This window comes from Elephas maximus, chromosome 5 (genome assembly GCF_024166365.1).
Source record: "Elephas maximus indicus isolate mEleMax1 chromosome 5, mEleMax1 primary haplotype, whole genome shotgun sequence".
NCBI classification, from domain to species: Eukaryota; Metazoa; Chordata; class Mammalia; order Proboscidea; family Elephantidae; genus Elephas; species Elephas maximus.
The window spans coordinates 79,952,958-79,972,399 of NC_064823.1; the positions used below are offsets into that span (position 1 = coordinate 79,952,958).

Genomic DNA, 19,442 nt, shown 5'->3' on the forward strand with positions numbered 1-19,442 from the left:
AACCAAAAAAGAGCAGAAGTGGCAATACTAACCTGAGATAAAATAGACTTTAAAACAAAATCCACCATAAAAGACAAAAAAAGGACATTATATAATGATTAAAGGGACAATCCACCATGAAGGTATAACCATACTAAATATCTATGGACCCAATGACAGGGCTCCAAAATACATAAAACAAACTCTAATAGCTAATAGCACTGAAAAAGAGAAATTGTTAGGTCCACAATAATAGTAGGAGACTTCAACACACCACTCTAGGTAAAGGACAGAATATCTGGAAAGGAACTCAGCAAAGATACAGAAGATCTAAAGGTCACAATCAACCAACATGACTTCATAGACATATACAGAACACTCCATCAACAACAGTAAAGTATACATTCTTTTCCAATGCACGTGGAACATTCTCCAGAATAGACCACATCTTTGGCCACAAAGCAATCCTAAATCCAAAACACTGAGATAATACAAAATGTCTTCTCTGGTCACAAGTCTATCAAAGTAGAAATCAACAATGGGAAGAGCAAGGAAAAAAAATCAAATACCTAGAAACAGAAAAACACTTTGCTTAGAAACCACTGGGTAATAGATGGAATCAAAAAAATACCTAGAATCAAATGAGAATGAAAACACATCATACCCAAACCTTTGGGAGACAGAAAGACAGTACTCAGAGGTCAATTTATAGTAATAGATGCACTCATAAAAAAAGAAGAGAGGGACAAAATCAAAACATTAGTTATACAACTCAAACAAATTGAAACAGAATGGCAAAAGAAGCCCACAGCCACCAGAAGAAAGGAAATAATAAAGATCAGAGCAGAAATAAATGATATAGAGAATAGAAAAATACGAGAATCAACAAAACCTTTGGTTCTTTGAAAAGATCAACAAAACATTGGTCAAATTGACAAAAGAAAAATGAGAGGATGCAAATAACCCAAATAAAAAATGAAGTAGGGGACATTACAACAGACCTAACTGAAATAAAAAGGATCATAACAGAGTACTAGGAAAAACTACACTCCAACAAATTTGAAAACCTAGACGAAATGGACAAATTTCTAGAAACACACTACCTATGAAAACTAATACAAACTGAAATTGAAAATCTGAACAGACCCGTGATGAGAGAAGAGATTAAAAAAACAAACAAACAAACAAAAACTCCCAACAACAAAAAAAAGCCCTGCCCAGATGGCTTCACTGGAGATTTCTACGAAAAATTTAGAGAAGAGCTTACACCAGTATTACTCAGACTATTTCAGAACATAGAAAAGGAAGGAATACTTCCAAATCCATTCTATGAAGCCAGCATAACCCTGATACAAAAGCAAGCAAAAAAACAAAACAAAACAAAAAACGCATTGCTGTCAAGGTGATTTTGACTCAGCGACCCTATAGGACAGAGTAGAACTGCCCCATAGGGTTTCCAAAGAGCAGATGGTGGATTTGAACTGTGTCCTTTTGGTTAGCAGCTGTAGCTCTTAGCCACTGTGCCACTAGGGTTCAAAAAAACACAACAAAACAGAAAAGATCAGACAAATATCTCTCATGAATATAGATGCAAAAATTCTCAACATTTTAGCCAGTAGAATTCAGCATCGTATCATAAAAATGATACACCACCACCAAGTTAGATTCATACCACGTATGCAAGGATGGTTCAACATAACTCACCACATAAATAAAACAAAAGAATCACATGATCATCTGAATCAATGCAGAAAAGGCATTTGGAAAAGTACAACATCCATTCCTGATAAAAACTCTCAATAAAATAGGTATAGAAGGAAAATTCCTCAACATAATAAAGGGGGTCTAAAAAAAAAAAAAAAAAATTTTTTTTTTTTTTATACAAATCCTGGTGGCATAGTGGTTAAGAGCTACGGCTGCTAACCAAAAGCTCAGCAGTTCGAATCTACCAGATGCTCCTTGGAAACTCTATGGGGCAGTTCTACTCTGTCCTTGAGGGTCACTATGAGTTAGAATTGACTCAAAGGCAACGGGTTTGTTTTTTTAGGGTTTTATACAAAACCAACACCCAACACCATTCTTTACGGAGAGAGGCTGAAAACATTACCCTTGAGAACAGGAACAAGACAAGATGCCCGTTATCACCACTCCTAGTTAACATTGTGGTAGAAGTCCTAGCTACAGCAATAAGGCAAGAAAAAGAAATAAAGGGCATCCAAATTTGTAAGCAAGAAGTAAGGCTGTCTTTATTTGTGGATGATATGATACTCTACGTAGAAAGCCCAAAAGACTCCAGGAGAAAACTACTGGAACTAGTAGAAAGATTTAACAGAGCAGCTGGATGCAAGACAAACATATAAAAATTAGTTGGATTTCTACACACCAATAAAGAGAACTATGAAAAGGAAATTGGGAAAACAATATCATTTACAATAGCCCCTAAAAAATAAGATACTTACAGTGAAACTAGTCAGGTGCAGAAGGACAAATATTACATGAGACCACAATTGTAAGAACTCAAGAAAACATTCTTTGATGGTTTCAAGGGTGGGGAGGGAGGAAGAGGAGAATTCACTAAGTAGATAGTAGACAAGAATCATCTTGGGAGAAGGGAAGGACAACACACAATACAGGGGAAGTCAGCACCACTGGGCAAAATCAAAAGCTAAGAAATTTCCTAAACACAACCAAACACTTCAAGGTACAGAGTAGCAGGGCCAGGGGTCTGAGGACCATGGTTTTGGGGAACATCTAGGTCAAGTGGCACACTGAAGTTTATTAAGAAAATGTCTTCCATGCCACTTTGATGAGTAGCGCCTGGGGTCTTAAAAGCTTGCTAGAGGCCATCTAAGATGCATCAACCAGTCCCAACCCACTTGGAACAAAGGAGAATGAAGAAAACCAAAGACACAAGGAAAATATTAGCCAAGAGGCAAAGGGGCCATATAAACCAGAGATGGCATCAACCTTAGACCAGAAGAACTAAATGGTACCTGGCTACCACCAATGACAGTCCTGACAGGGAACACAACAAAGAGTCCCTGACACAGCAGGAAAAAAATGTGAAGCAGAACTCAAACTCACATAAAAAGACCAGACTTAATGGTCTGAATGAGGCTGGAGGAACCCTCAAAGCCATGGCCCCGAACGCTCTATTAACCCAGAACTAAAAACATTCCTGAAGCCCAGTCTTCAGACAAAGATTAGACTGGGCTGTAAAACATAAAATAATACTCGTGAAGAGTGTGCTTCTTAGTTCAAGCACATACACAAGACCAAATTGGGTGGCTCCTATCCAGAGGCAGGATGAGAAGGCAGGAAGAGACATGAGCTGGTTGGATGGACATGGGAAACCTGAGTTGGAAAGGGGGACTATTCCGTCACATTATAGGGATTGCAACTATATTGTTAAGTGTCACATAATAATATGTGTATAAATTTTTGTATGAGAAATTAACTTGAGGTGTAAATTTTCACCTAAAGAACAATTTAGAAGAAGACAGAGAAAAAAAAAATAGTTAAACAAATAAAATACTTAGGAATAAATCTCACCAGGGATGCTAAAGGCCTATACAAAAAAAAAAAAAAAAATACAAAACACTACTGCAAGAAACTAAGAGACCTAAATAAATGGAAAAACATACCATGCTCATGGAGAGGTAGACTTAACATTGTGAAAATGTAAATTCTACTCAAAGCAATCTACAAATACAATGCAATCACGATCCAAATACCAACAGCATTCTTTAAAGAGATGGAAAAACTAATAATTAATTTTGCATTGAAAGGGAAAAGGCCCCAGATAAGTAAAGCACTATTGAAGAAGAAGTATAAAGTAGGAGGACTCACACTACCTTACCTCAGAACATACTATATAGCTACAGTAGTCAAAACAGCCTGGTACTGGTACAGAAACAGACACATTGACCAATGGAAGAGAATTGAAAACCCAGGTGTAAACTCATCCACTTACAGTCACCTGATCTTTGATAAAGGCCCAAAGTCCATCGAATGGGGAAGAGACAGTCTTTTTTAACAAGTGGGTACTGGCAAAACTGGATGTCCATCTGCAAAAAAATGAAACAGGACCCATACCTCACAGCATACAAAAAAACTAATTCAAAATGGATCAAAGATCTAAATATAAAACCAAAAGCTATAAAGATCATAGAAGAAAAAATAGGGTCAATGCTACAGGCCCTAATACATGTCATTAACAGGGTACAAACCATAACTACCAATACACAAACACCAGAAGATAAGCTAGATAACTGGGATCTTCTAAAAATTAAACATTTATGCTCATTAAAAGACTTCACCAAAAGAGTAAAAAGAGAGCCTACACATCTGGAAAAATTTTTTGGCTATGCCAAAGCTGACATGGCTCTAAACTCTAAAATCTATAGGAAAATTCAACAACTCTACAACAAAAAGACAAATAATCCAATTAAAAAGTGGGCAAAGGATATGAACAGACATTTCACCAAAGAAGACATTCAAGTGGCTAACAGATACATGAGGAAATGCTCATGATTGATCACTAGCCATTAGAGAAACACAAATCAAAACCACAATGAGATTACCATCTCACCCTGACATTACTGGCACAAATCATAAAAAACAGAAAATAATAAATATTGGAGAGGCTGCCGGGAGATTGGAACCCTTATGCACTACTGGTAGAAATGTGAAATGCACAACTATTTGGAAAATGATGTGATGCTTCCTTAAAAAGCTGGAAATAGAAATATCGTATGATTGCAAAACCCCACTCCTAGGAATATATCCTAGAGAAATAAGAGCTGTTACACAAATAGACATATGTACACCCATATTCTTTGCAGCATTGTTCACAAAAGCAAAAAGATGGACACAACCTAGTGCCCATCAACAGATGAATGGATAAATAAACTATGGTACATACACACAACGGAATACTATGCAACAATAAAGAACAACGATGAATCTGCGAAGCATCTCACAACATGGATGAATCTGGAGGGCATTATGCTGAGTGAATTAAGGCAATCACAAAAGGACAAATATTGTATGAGACCACTACAATAAAAACTCATGAAAAGGTTTACACACAAAAAGAAACAATCTTTGATGGTTACAAGGGAGGGAAAAACACTAAATTGACAATAGATAAGTGGTAACTTTGGTGAAGGCTAAAACAGTACACAATACTGGGGAAGCCAGCACAACTCGTAAAGGCAAGGTCATGGACGCTCCGTAGATACATCCAAACTCCCTGAGGGACCAAATTACTGGGATAAGGGCTGTGGGGACCATGGTCTTGGGGACCATATAGCTCAATTAGCATAACATAGGTTATAAAGAAAACGTTCTACATTTTACATTGGTGAGTAGCATCTGGGATCTTAAAAGGTTGTGAGGGGCCATCTAAGATATTCCACTGGTCTCGCCCCATCTGAAGCAAGGGAGAATGAAGAAAACCAAAGCCACAAGGGAGAGATGAGTCCAAAGGACTAACAGCCCACAATTACCACAGCCTCCACCAGACTGAGTCCAGCACAATTAGATGGTGCCTCGCTACCACCACTGACTGCCCTGACAGGGATCGAAATAGAGGGTTCCAGACAGAGCTGGAGAAAAATGTAGTACAAAATTCTAATTCACGGAAAGACCAGGCTTACTGGTCTGACAGAGACTGAAGAAACTCTGAGAGTATGGACCCTGGATATCCTTATGGCTCAGTAATGAAGTCACTCCTGAGGTTCACCCTTCAGATTAGACAGGCCCATAAAACAAAACAAGACTAAAGGGGCACACCAGCCCAGGGGCAAGGACTAGAAGGCAGGAGGGGACAGGAAAGTTTGTAACGGGGACACCAAGACCGAGAAGGGGAGAGTGTTGATGCATCATGAGGTTGGCAATGAATGTCGCAAAACAATATGTGTATTGTTTAATGAGAAACTAGTTTGCTCTGTAAACCTTCATCTAAAGCACAATTAAAAAAAAAAGAAAAACAAAAATCCTCACAACAAAACTAATAAGTTGTAAAGATTTCATTTTACTTGGATCCACAATCAATGCCAGTTTAAGCAGCACTAAAGAAATCAAACAATGTATCACACCGCACAAATCTACTGCTAAAGATCCCCTTAAAGTGTTAAAAAGCAAAGTTGACACTTTAAGGACTAAAGTGCTCCTGACCTAAGCCATGGTGTTTTCAATTACCTCAGATGCATGTGAAAGCTAGACAATGAATGAGGAAGACCAAAGAAGAATTGATGCCTTTCAATTATGGTGTTGGGGAAGAATATTGAATATTCATGGGCTGCCACAAGAACAAACAAATCTGTCTTGGAAGAAGTACAGCCACGATGCTCATTAGAAGTAAGGATGGCAAGACTTTGTCTCATATACTCTGGACAGGTTATCAGGAGGGACCAGTCCCTGGAGAAGGACATTATGCTTGATAAAGTACAGGATCAGTGAAAAAGAGGAAGACCCTCAACTAGATGGATTGACATAGTGGCTGCAACGATGGGCTTAAGCATAGCAAAGACTGTGAGCATGGCTCAGGACTGGTTAGTGTTTCCTTCTGTTGTACATAGGTTGGTATGAGTTGGAAGCAGGACAACTGGGGTGGGGGGGCAGAGAGCTTTTCAGTGATTGGTTGGAAACACAATGTGGGCTATTTGGATCGATTAGTTTGAATAAAAGGGTATTTCAGGGCATTTTTTTTTTTACAAGGTAAGTATCTTAAACATTTCCTGAGGGCTGCTAAGGGGACTTCTGATAAGGATCTTGTGTCAAGGCCCTCCCTTAGGAACATTAAAGACGTTTCTTTTTTATGTACTTAAGTCTGCCTAAGGGTTTCTGCGTTATGCAGGTGACACAACCTTGCTTGCTGAAAGTGAAGAGGACTTGAAGCACTTACTAATGAAGGTCAAAGACCACAGCCTTCAGTATGGATTGCACCTCAACATAAAGAAAACAAAAATCCTCACAACTGGACCAATGAGCAACATCATGACAGATGGAGAAAAGATTGAAGTTGTCAAGGATTTCACTTTACTTGGATCCACAACAACAGCCATGGAAGCAGCTGTCAAGAAATCAAAAGATGCATTGCATTGGGTAAATCTGCTGCAAATGACCTCTTTAAAGTGTTGAAGAGCAAAGATGTCACCTTGAAGACCAAGGTGCACCTGACCCAAGCCATGGTATTTTCAGTCACATCATATGCATGTGAAAGCTGGACTATGAATAAGGAAGACCGAAGAAGAATTGATGCCTTTGAATTGTGGTGTTGGTGAAGAATATTGAATATCCCATGGACTGCCAAAAGAATGAACAAATCTGTCTTGGAGGAAGTACAACCAGAATGCTCCTTAGAAGCAAGGATGGTGAGACTGCGTATTACATACTTTGGACATGTTGTCAGGAGTGATCAGTCCCTGGAGAAGGACATCATGTTTGGCAGAGTACAGGGTCAGTGGAAAAGAGGAAGACCCTCAATAAGGTGGATTGACACAGTGGCTGCAACAATGGGCTCAAGCCTAACAACGATTATAAGGATGGCTCAAGACCACGCAGTGTTTCGTTCTGTTGTGCACAGGTTTGCTATGAGTCGGAACCGACTCAATGGCACCTAACAACAACAACAAGGGTTTTCACAACAGGTTAGGTTTTGTTTTTTTTAAGGGTTTGATGGAAACCCTGGCGGCATAGTGGTTAAGTTCTGCTCAGTTCTATAAGGTCACTGTGAGTTGGAATCGAGTCCGTGGCGGTGGGTTTGGTTTGGTTTTAAGGGTTCGATGGTTGCAGGGGAAATCCTTTGTTATGCACTTAAGTCCGCTAGTGTCTGGAACTTCCCTTAGGTTAAAGAGAAAAAAGTTTCTCAGTCACAGGCTTTTAACTCTGTAGGAGGGTCACTGATTGTTAAAGAAGTTAGCATGAGTCAGGATGGAGTCTGAACTCAGGCTCAGACTAGCCATTTTACTTTGGTCAAGTGCTCTGATTTTAGGGCTCCTGCAAATAACCTTCTGGGTAATACAGAAGCAGGAGCTTGTAACAAGAAGTGGGACTGGCCCTACTGCTAGGCCAGCCACCCTGAATATGCCAGGTATCTCTGTTTGAAGCTCCTATTCAGGGGAGTCTTCGTTTCTTATTTGTTTGGACTCTCTTTTTGTGTGCTGTGGGCACTAAAACAGAGATCTCTGAGAAGCCAGTTTATTTCATAAAATGTAGTTTAATCCAGTGCAACAGCCACAGTTAAATGAGAAGGTTCTGAAAGACAAGCATCCAAAGCTATGTGAGGAAACGATGGAGGAGTCGGAATCAGAGCACAAGCGGGCACGCATCAACTGGGCGACTGCCTGAGGAAGCCGCTCCGGGGAGGAAGAGGCGGGTGAGGACCATGTGCCCTATGGGCTACTGCGGCAGCGTTGGCAACTGCTGATCCGGAAGCTTTTACAGCAAAGGCACAAGGGGGCTGAGGAGGAGGAGCAGCAGGACAGCAGCAGCGAGCTCCAGAGAGATGAGGGCGACATCTCGCTGGGCCCTCAGTCCAAAGTCTGCCTCCTGGAGCTACACCAGCCCCTCAAAAAGAAGGCCAAAGCCCACAAAGAGTCCGCCATGGAGAAGCAGCTAAAGGAAGAAGAGAAGATTCTGGAGAGTGCGGCCGAGGGCTGAGCCTTGATGTCAGTGAAGGAGATGGCCAAGGGAATCACATACAACCCAATCAAAACCAGCTGGATGCCCCCAGGTTACGCCCTAAGTACATCTGAAGCACAGCACGAGTGCATACAGAAGAAGTACCAAATCCTGGTGGAGGGAGATGGTATCCCACCATCTACGAAGAGCTTCAAGGAAATGAAATTCCCTGCAGCCATCCTGAGATGCCTGAAGAAAGGTATTCACCACCTGACGCCCATTCAGACCCAGGGCATCCCCACCATTCTATCCAGCCGGGACATGATTGGTATTGCCTTCACCGGTTCTGGCATGACATTGGTGCCCATCATCATGCTCTGCCTGGAACAAGAGAAGAGGTAACCTTTCTCCAAGTATGAGGGCTCCTGTGGACTCATCATCTGCCCTTTGTGGGAGCTGGTCTGACAGACTCATGGCATCCTGGAGTACTATTGCCCTCTGCTTCAGGAAGACTGCTCGTCCCTGCTGCACTGTGCACTCTGCGTTGGGGCATGTTTATGAAAGAGCAGATGGAGACCATCTGACACAGGGCACACATGATGGTGTCCACCCCCTGGGTGCTTCACAGATCTGCTACCTGGCTCTGGGTGAGGCCAATCACATGATCGACATGGGCTTCAAAGGTGACATCGGCACTATCTTCTCCTCCTTCAAGGGCCAGCAGCACTCTGCTCTTCCTTGTCACCATGCCCAAGAAGATTCAGAACTTCACCAGAAGTGCCCTGGTGAAGCCTGTCACAGTTGATGTGGGCAGTGCTGGGACCGCCAGCCTGGACATCATCCAGGATGTAGAATAAGTGAAGAAAGAGGCCGAGATGTTGTATCTGCTCAAGGGTCTGAAGAAGACACCTCCACCTGTGCTCATCTTTGTGGAGAAAAAGGCAGACGTGGACACCATCTATGAGTACCTGCTGCTTATAAGAGGGTGGAGGCCGTGGCCATCCATGGGGCAAAGACCACGGAGAAGGAACCAAGACTGTCGAGGCATTCTGGGAGGGTAAGATGGATGTCCTGGTGGCCAAAGACGTAGCCTCCAAGGGCCTGGACTTCCCTGCCGTCCAGCACGTCATCAGTCACAACATGCCTGAGGAAATCGAGAACTACATACACCTACATACACTGTAGCAGCCACACTGGGCACTCAGGAAACACGGGCATTGCCACCACCTTCATCAACAAGGCCCTCGATGAGTCCCCACTGATGGATCTCAAAGGCCAAGCAAAAGGTGCCACCTGTGCTGCCAGTGCTGCATTGTTGGGACAAGTCCATGCCTGACATCGGAGGAGAGCATTGCAGTACCTTCTGCGGGGATCTGGGCCATCAGATCACTGATTGCCCCCCAGATCGAGGCCATGCAGACCAAGTGGGTCAGCAAGATCAGCCTAAAGGACTACCTGGCCCACAGCTCCATGGATGTCTGTCTCTACCCCTTCTCTAAAGAATTCAGCCTACAACCCAGACATGCTTTTGTCCTTAAACAATGGCAGAATTAAGAACTTGGTCTTGGCATAAGGCCAGACAGGCATTGATAGCAGAGGAACAAGGGGAACTTTGCAAATGAGCCAGAGATTCGACTTAGTTCTTTCCCAACATTCTAGCAGAGTGTATTAGTTCTTTCCCAACATTCTAGCAGAGTGTATTAGTTCTTTCCCAACATTCTAGCAGAGTGTACTTCATAATGTGGTATATATATATATACATATATATATAGCTAGAAACTTTTGTATCTAAAATAAACATGATCCAAGTTCCAAAAAAGCCCAGTTGTAGAGAACTCTGTATCTTTGGCTGACTTACACCTTTCCTACCCCTTAGAATCTGATTTCTGATTCACAACTCTGAGGTGAAAACTTAGCTCTTTATTTCAAAGTCCAGGAGGGCCTGGATCTTCAGGAGATCCCTTAAGAGGAATCAGTGTTTCGGGTAGAAATTTTGCAGTTTATATCCTATGAGTTTAAGCTCCAATTATAAGAAAAGTGTGATAATTATATGGTTTTTCCCCATTTTGTTTCAACACCTCTGGAAGTCCCCTACATTTACTTAACAGTATTTCCCTCAAGCTATAAAGTCAGACTATATTTTTCCTTAATTCAGTTGTTTTATTATATAAATATGACTTTTCACAGAGATTTTGCTTGAGTACTAGACTTTTTTTTTTTAATTGTACTTTAGATGAAGGTTTTTTTTACAGAACTAGCTTCTCATTAAACAGTACACATTTTATGATACTGGTTAACAACCCCAAGACATATTGTTTTATGACATTGGTTAACAACCCCAGGACATATTGTTTTATGACATTGGTTAACAACCCACGGCATGTCAACACTCTCCCTTCTTGACCTTGGGTTCCCTATGCTTTCCTGTCCCCTCCTGCCTTCTAGTCCTTGCCCCTGGGCTGGTGTGCCCTTTTAGTCTCCTTTTGTTTTATGGGCCTGTCTAAACTTTGGCCCAAGGGTGAGCATCAGGGGTGACTTCATTACTGAGCTAAAACAGTGCCCAGGGGTCATATTCTTGGGGTTTCTGCAGTCTGTCAGGCCAGTAAGTCTGGTCTTTTTTTGTGAGTTAGAATTTTGTTCTACATTTTTCTCCAGCTCTGTCTGGGACCCTCTATTGTGATTCCTGTCAGGGCAGTCAGTGGTGGTAGCTGGGCATCATCTAGTTGTACTGGAGTCAGTCTGGTGGAGACTATGGTAGTTGTAGCCCATTAATCCTTGGACTAATCTTTCCCTTGTATCTTTAGTTTTCTTCATTCTCCCTTGCTCCCAAAGGGATGAGACCAGTGGAGTATCTTAGATGAAGCTCTATACTATCTTGAAAAAGTTTGTTTTAGCCTGTCAAATTTGTTCAGTAATTTAATTCAGTAAAGTCTTAACTGCTTCTGTTTTCTATCATAAATTAATATATAAGTTGTCTCTTCAGCTATGTATGTGTTGAGCTTAATGTGTATTGGCAATCAGTTAATGTGATAAGACCAGCAATTCACACAAAAAAGTATTCTTAGCTCGTAAGAATAAACAAGGCTTAATTATTTTAAAATCTTTTTGTAGACATATATATGCATTACACATGTATCATAAGTAGTTTATGAAACAAATATAAAATACCATAATTGTGATATTTGGAGTAATTTTTTAAAAAATTATGTCATTATTATCATTGGGGGTAAACCTCAAACCCTAGAAAAGGACATCATGTTTGGTAGAGGGTCAGTGAAAATAAGGGAAACTCCCAATGAGATACATTGACACAATAGCCACAACAATGGCCTCAAACGTACAAAGATCATGAAGATGGCACAGGACTAGGCAGTGTTTCATTCTGTTATGTACAAGGTCACCATGAGTCAGAGCAGACTTGATGGTAACTAACAACAACAAACCTCAAAAGCCTGGAAAGGTCAGACATGGAAGGAATAGAAAGGAAGGGACAAATGTGCATCCCAAGAGAAACAGAGGTGAGAGATCATCTGAGTCTACAGAGAGCAGCTGTTGGATAACCTTCTACTTCCTGTGAAATAAAGGACTCTTATTTTCTGAAATTCCTCTGAACCCCTTCAATAAAGACCCTTTCCACCTACACACATAGAGCTGGGTTGAGGGGATTTCTGTTCCTGTAAACAAAGATCCATAATTAAGACCATGGTGTACATATCAGCCACAGGTTTCAGAGAGTTAAGGAAGGAAGCACATATCCTGTGGAATGTGCCAAAGACTGCAGGCTTCCTGTGGGATGCAAGATGAACACTGAAGCTCAGACTTACGGACATTAAGGAAGTAGGACGAAAAGGGCCAACAAGGCATGCACTAGAGAGCTTAGGCCCCAAAAGAGGAAGTCTCTCTACCTACAAAGAGAAAAATGAAAGACATTTAAAATTATTGAGATTTTAGCTATACAGGAAAGGGTTACATTCAGCTTGATAGTCTAAATAATATTAATAATATTTTTAATATATTATATGTTAGTATATGCCCAAAATATGGTGATAAAGGTCATAAATCTGGTCCTTTGTGACTTCTGGGGGGGGGGCAGGTTACACTTCTGCAGTGACAGTCAGGATTGGTATACCACTGCAAAGTGGACCTCAATCAGAAGTTGTTCCTACTTTTCCTTCTTTTTCTTACAACCCCATGCCACCCTGAATACTAATAGGAATTTCAAGGGAGTTAGGATGGAAGCACTGAACCAGCCAACTCACTAACTGCTGGTTATTGCTATTTATTCCCTGAAACAGTAAGAGAAATCTGTCCTACATTGATGGTTAAGACTGTGTGTCACCTTGGCCTGGGCCATGATTCTCAGTGGTTTGGCAGTTATGTAATGATATAGTCATCCTTCATGATGTGATCTCATGTTCTCAGCTAATCAGTTGTAAGGGGAGTTTCCTCAGGGGTGTGGCCTGCATCCAAGATATAGATGGACGTTCTGGCTAAGCTCACTTGCTTGCTCCGGATTCTGCATTCAGCTCATCATCATCTGATCTTTGCTTCTTGGGACTTGAGCCAACTGCCTGCTGTATTGCCTGCTGATCTTGGCATTCGTCGGCCTCCACAGTCTGTGAGCCAGGAGCCTACCTGGCTGATCTTGGATTCATCAGTGTCTGCAGCCCATAAGCTAGTGGCCTACCGCCTGACCTGCCAATCTTGGGTTCGTCAGCCCCTGCGGCTACATGAATCAGAAGAAACCCACAGCCAGACACCTGAACCACATACTTGGGATTTGCCACCCTCTACAATCTTGTGAGCCATGTTCTTGGGATAAATCTCTCTCCCAACCTCTCTGCTAATTCATGGCATGAGATGGCAATATTAACACTAAATGTCACCACATATAGATTGATTATTTGTGAGAAGCTAGGTTCTGGGTGACTGCATGTTTGGTATTTTCTACAATTTTTTCATAATAAGTATAAGGAAGCTAGTTAGTTGGTTCAAAGTTCACTAGACAAAGTGGTAAAAAAAAGAGACAAGCTCAGGACTTCGGAGTCACAGCTCAAGCACTGCATAAAAGACCTCAAAGTTGCCACTTGTGCCCTGAAAGCCTTATCTTTTCTAATAACAGAGCTGTTATTTTGGAACACCAAATCGAGATTCTTATCATTAACAGTGGCTGAATTACAATGCCAACTGAATTCCTAAACTAGAATGGAGTCTAAAATTAAAGGCATTGACTGGAAAGAAGTGGAATCCCAAAACTTGGGATGGGGATATATGGGTCGATATCAGGAAGCTGGAGACACTGAGTCCCTAAATTCCATTGAATCACTCCTGACAACAGAACCAGCCCTCTTACTCTCATCTGAAGCGATTACTCCATCTTTGTACACTAAGTCACCTTTCCCAGTAAAACCACTATCCCTCCACCCCCATACGATGAGATTAATTCAGCTGTGTGTGAAGAGCCTTTGTCCGAGATATTCCCTGGGGTACTGTCTTACTCATTGTCTGGGGCGTCACCTGGAGCAGATATCTTACAAGACATTGATGAATATACCCAGGACCCGCCCTTACTACCCATTTTTTATTCTAGACCCATTTTTTTATAACTAGACCTAAGTTCCATCAAGCCCCAAAAGATGAAGCACAAAGTGTGATTCAGGAGGAGGTATGCTACATTCCAAAAAAACTGTTTGACTTTTCTGATATGTACAAACAGAAACCTGGGGAATAAGAGTGGGAATGGTTATTAAGGGTGTGAGATAATGGTGCAAGGAACATAAGGCTGGATCATTCTGAGTTTATTAATATGTGCTCACTAAGCAGATTCTTCATTCAATGTTTCAGCTTGAAAAGTTAGGAAAGCATCTAATAGTTTATTTGGTTGGTTCACTGAAACATGGATAAAGCGGTGGCCTATAAGTAGTCAAGTTGAAGTACCAGACCTGCTGTGGCATACTGTAGAAGAAGGTATCCAAAGGCTTAGGGAAATTGGCATGCTAGAGGGGAGTTACCCGTTTAGGCCCACAGACCCACACATGTAGTGCCCAGAGGACACACACCTTTTACTACAACTGTGAGGAACAAATTTGTGATGAGAGCCCCAGCATCTTTGAAGACTGCTGTGATTGCTAGTTTAGGTAAGTCAGATTTGACAGTGGGAACTGCTCGAACTGAATTAAGACACCTAACTATAATGGAGCTGACTGGACCCCACGGCAGTAGAATCCAAATGGCAGCACTCAAGTGACAAAGACAACGTGGGCATGGTTACTGCGATGGACAATGGAGTCAAAACAGTAAACAGAATAGTCTGACTCTTATGGACTTATGGTGTTGGCTACTTAGACACGGTATCCCTAGGAGTGAAACAGATGAGAAATTTACTAAATATTTACTTGATCTGTACAACAGAAGAATTCTAGGTCAAGTGAACAGCGGTCTAACTTGAATCACCAGCATAGAGAGTCACAGCCCCTAATTCAATTCCCAGACTTCAGCCAGTTTACAGACCCAAAACCCCTTAAATAAAGGGAGGTCTGGTTCCATTACACTGCAAAAATTAATACTGTTAATCTTTCTCCCAGCCTTTCCCAAAGAGATCTATAGCCTTTTCCGAGTGACTACTCACTGGGGAAAAGGAAATAATCAGACTTTTGGGGGACTACTGGTGTTTTAGTCATCTAGTGCTGCTATACCAGAAATACCACAAGTGGATGGCTTCAACAAAGAGAAATTTATTCTCTCACAGTCCAGTAGGCTAGAAGTCTAAATTCAGGACACCAGCTCCAGGGGAAGGCTTTCTCTCTCTGTTGGCTCAGGAGGAAGGTCCTTGTCATCAGTCTTCCCTTGGTCTGGGAGCATCTCAGCACAGGAACCTCAGGTCCAAAGGACGTGCTCTGTTCCCAGCACTGCTTTCTTGGTGGTATGAGGTCCCCATGTCTCTCTGCTCACTTCTCTCCTTTATATTTCGAAAGAGATTGGCTTAAAACATTATCTAATCTTGTAGATCTCATCAATATAACCTCCAGCATTCTATCTCATTACATCATAGTGATAGGATTTACAACACATAGGGAAGTCACATCAGATGACAAAATGGTAGACAATCATACAATACTGGGAATCATGACCTAGCCAAGTTGATGGATATTTTGGGGGGATACAATTCAATCCATGACAACTGGATATTGGCTCTGAATGACACTAATTTCAGGTGACCCAAGACATCACTTTGGCCCACCAGTCAGAGTGGGGGCATATGAAGTCAGGTTATTAATGGAGCCTTAGCCCAGGTTCATCTCACAGTGGGTCCAGTTGGTTCCTGGATCCATCCTGTAGTGATTTCACCAGTTCCAGATGCATAATTGGAATAGATATACTCAGCAACTGAGAGAACCCCCACATTGAATCCCTGACAAATGGAGTAAGGGCCATTACAACAGGGAAAGCCAAGTAGAAGCCATTAGAGCTGCCCCTACCTAGGAAAATAGTAAACCTAAAGCAACACTGCAGTGTTAGAGGGAATGCATACATTACTGCCACCATCAGGGATTGGATGGGCACAGGGGTGATGATTACCATGACACCCACATTCAATTTGTCTATTTGGCCTGTGCAAAAAACAGATGGATCCTTAAGAGTAACAGTGGACTCTGGTGAAGTTAACTAAATGGTAACTCTAATTGCAGCTGCTGTTCCAGATGTGGTTTCATTGCTTGACCAAATGAATACATCTTCTGGTACCTGGTATGCAGCTATTGATCTGGTGTCATGGATTGTATTGTGTCCCCCCAAAATATGTGTCAACTTGGTTAGGCCATATTCCCAGTATTGTGTGGTTGCCCTCCATTTTGTGATTTTTGTATGTGTTATAAATCATAATGTCTGCATGTGGGTAAAGAGCATTAGGGTGGGATTGTAATAACCTTAGCCAGGTCACATCCCTGATCCAATATAAAGGGAGTTTCACCACCTTTTATCTCAAGCAGAAAGTTGGGGACCTCATACCACCAAGAAAGCAGTGCTGGGAGCAGAGCACATCCTTTGGATTTGAGGTTCCTGCACTGAGATGCTCCCAGACCAAGGGAAGACTGATGACAAGGACCTTCCTCCAGAGCCAACACAGACAGAAAGACTTCCCCTGGAGCCGGTGCCCTGAATTTGGACTTCTAGCCTACCGGACTATGAGAAAATAAACTTATCTTTGTTGAAGCCACCCACTTGTGGTATTTCTGTTATAGCAGCGCTGGATGAGTAATGCCTTTTTCTCCATACCTGTTTCAAAGCACCACCAGCAGCAGTTTGCCTTCAGCTGACAAGGTTGCAATACACCTTCACTGTCCTACCTCAGAGGTATACCAACTCTCAGGCCTATGTCACAATTAATCTGCAGGGATCTTGATTGCCTTTCCCTTTCCCAAGGTGTCACAATGCTCTATTACATGCATGACATTATGCTGAATGGACCTAGTAAGGAGGAAGTGTCAATGACTCTGGACTTACTGGTGGAATATTTGTGTGCTAGAGGGTGGGAAATTTATCCCCCCAAAATTCAGCTGTCTTCCACCTCAGTGGAATTTTTAGAGATCCAGTAGTGTGGGGCATATCAAGATATTCCTTCTAAAGTGAAGGATAAGTTATTAATCTGGCCCCTTCCACAACTAAGAAGGAGGCACAACACCTGGTGTGCCTCATTGGATACTGGAGGAAACATATCCCTCATTTGGGTGTGCTACTCTGGTGTATTTATCAAGTGACTCAAAAAGCAGCTAGTTTTGAGTGAGGCCCACAACAAGTGAAAGTTCTACAACAGGTTCAAGCTGCTGTGCAAATTGCTCTGTCACTTGGACCATATAATCCAGCTGATCAAATGGTGTTTGAAGTATCAGTGGAGATAGAGTTGCTTTTTGGAGTCTTTGGCAGGTCTCTATTACTGCATCACAGTGCAGACCCTTAGGATTAGGGAGTAACGCTCTGCCATCGTCTGCAAATAACTACTCTCCTTTTGAGAAATAGCTTTTGGCATGTTACTGGGCCTTAGTAGAGACTGAACGCTTAACTATGGGCCACCAAGTCACTAGGCAGTCTGAACTGCCCATCATAAACTGGGTGTTGTCTGACGCACAGAATCATAAGTGGAAGGTGTACAACAGCAGTCCGTCATTAAATGGAAGTGGTATACACGAGATCAGGCTTGAGCAGGATGTGATGGTACACATAAGTTGCATGAGGAAGTGGCCCAAATGCCCATAGTTTCCACTTCTGTCACATTACTTGCCCTCTCCCAGTCTGCACCAATACGACCTTGTCTTAGGTTGGAAGGTACCAAGTCCATGGGTCAGGATAAAGGTTTTCTGATTCACATAGCTGCAGGGGCTGGCGAACCCAAGATTAGCAGGTCAGACAGCAGGGCTCTTGCTCACAGGCTGAGAAGATCGATGAATCCCAAGATCGGCAGGCAAGACCCTAGGTAAGATGCTAGCTCAAGTTCCAAGAACCAGAGGTCAGACAAACATGAGCCAGCTGCAGGACTGAGAGGAAGCAAAAGCCCATGAGCCTTGCCAGAAAGTCCACTTATATTTGATGCAGGCTGACTCACAGCAGATCTCATCATGGAGGTGATCACTATATCAAATCTCATCATAGAAGTGATCACGTCACCACACGACTGCCAAACTACATCATAACTGCCAAACCACTGAGAATCATGGCCCAGCCAAGTTCACACACAACCTTAATGATCACAGGTGTCATGGGGAGTCCCTTATTATCAGTTGATTGCGAAAGAGAAAACTTGTCCCTGGTTTACAGATGGTTTTGCATGATATGCAGGTATCACTTGAAAGCGGACAGTGGTGGCACTGCAGCCTTTTTCTGGGACCTCCCTGAAGGTCAGTGGTGAAGTAAAATCCTCACAATGGGCAGAATTTCAAGCAGTGTACTTGGCTGTTCGCTTTGCTTGGAAGGTGAAATGTCCAGATGTGCAATTGTATGATGATTCATGGGCTGTCGCAAATGGTTTGGCTGGACAGTCAAGGATTTGGAAGGAATGTGATGGAAAAGTGGTGACGAGGAGATACGGGGTAGGTGTATGTAGATAAACCTCTCTGAATGGGCTGAAGAAATGAAGATATTTATGCCTCACGTAGATGCTTACCAAGGGTAACCTCTGCAGAGGACGATTTTAACAATGAAATGGATAGTATGATATGTTCTGTGGAAACCAGTCATCCTCTTCCCCCAGCCACTCCTGTCATTGCTTAATGGTCTCATGAGCAAAGTGGCCATGGTGGCAGGTATGGAGGTTATGTATGGGCTCAGGAACATGGACTTCCACTCACCAACATCAACTTGGCTACAGCCACTGCTGAATGCCCAATCTGCTAGCAGCAGAGGTCAACACTGAGTCCCCAATATGGCACTATTCCTCGAGACAATCAGCCAGCAATTGATGACAGGTTGATTACCCTGGACTGCTTCCATCATGGAAAGGGTAGTGTTTCATTCTGACTGGAACAGACACTTATGCAGGATACCGATGTGCTTCCCCTAAATGCAACGCTTCTGCCAAAACTATCATCCACGGTCTCACAGAATGCCTTATTCACCAACATTGTTTCCCACATAGCATGGTATCCCACACAGCCTCAGATCCAGGGACTCACTTCACAGCAAATGAACATGGCAATGGGCCAATGCTCAAGGAATTCACTGGTCTTACCATGTCCCCCATTTTGATGGTTAGCTTGCCTGGACCATGACTCTCAGTGATTTGGCAGTTATAATGTAGTTTGGTAGCTACATAATCATGTAATCATGTTCATAATGAGATGTGA

The 19,442-nt window shown here is 42.3% G+C and overlaps 1 pseudogene; it reads left to right on the forward strand.

Moving 5' to 3' along the window:
• The first annotated feature begins 8,277 nt into the window (after positions 1-8,277).
• Positions 8,278-10,161, forward strand: LOC126076714 (probable ATP-dependent RNA helicase DDX41; annotated as a pseudogene).
• Positions 10,162-19,442: the final 9,281 nt, after the last annotated feature.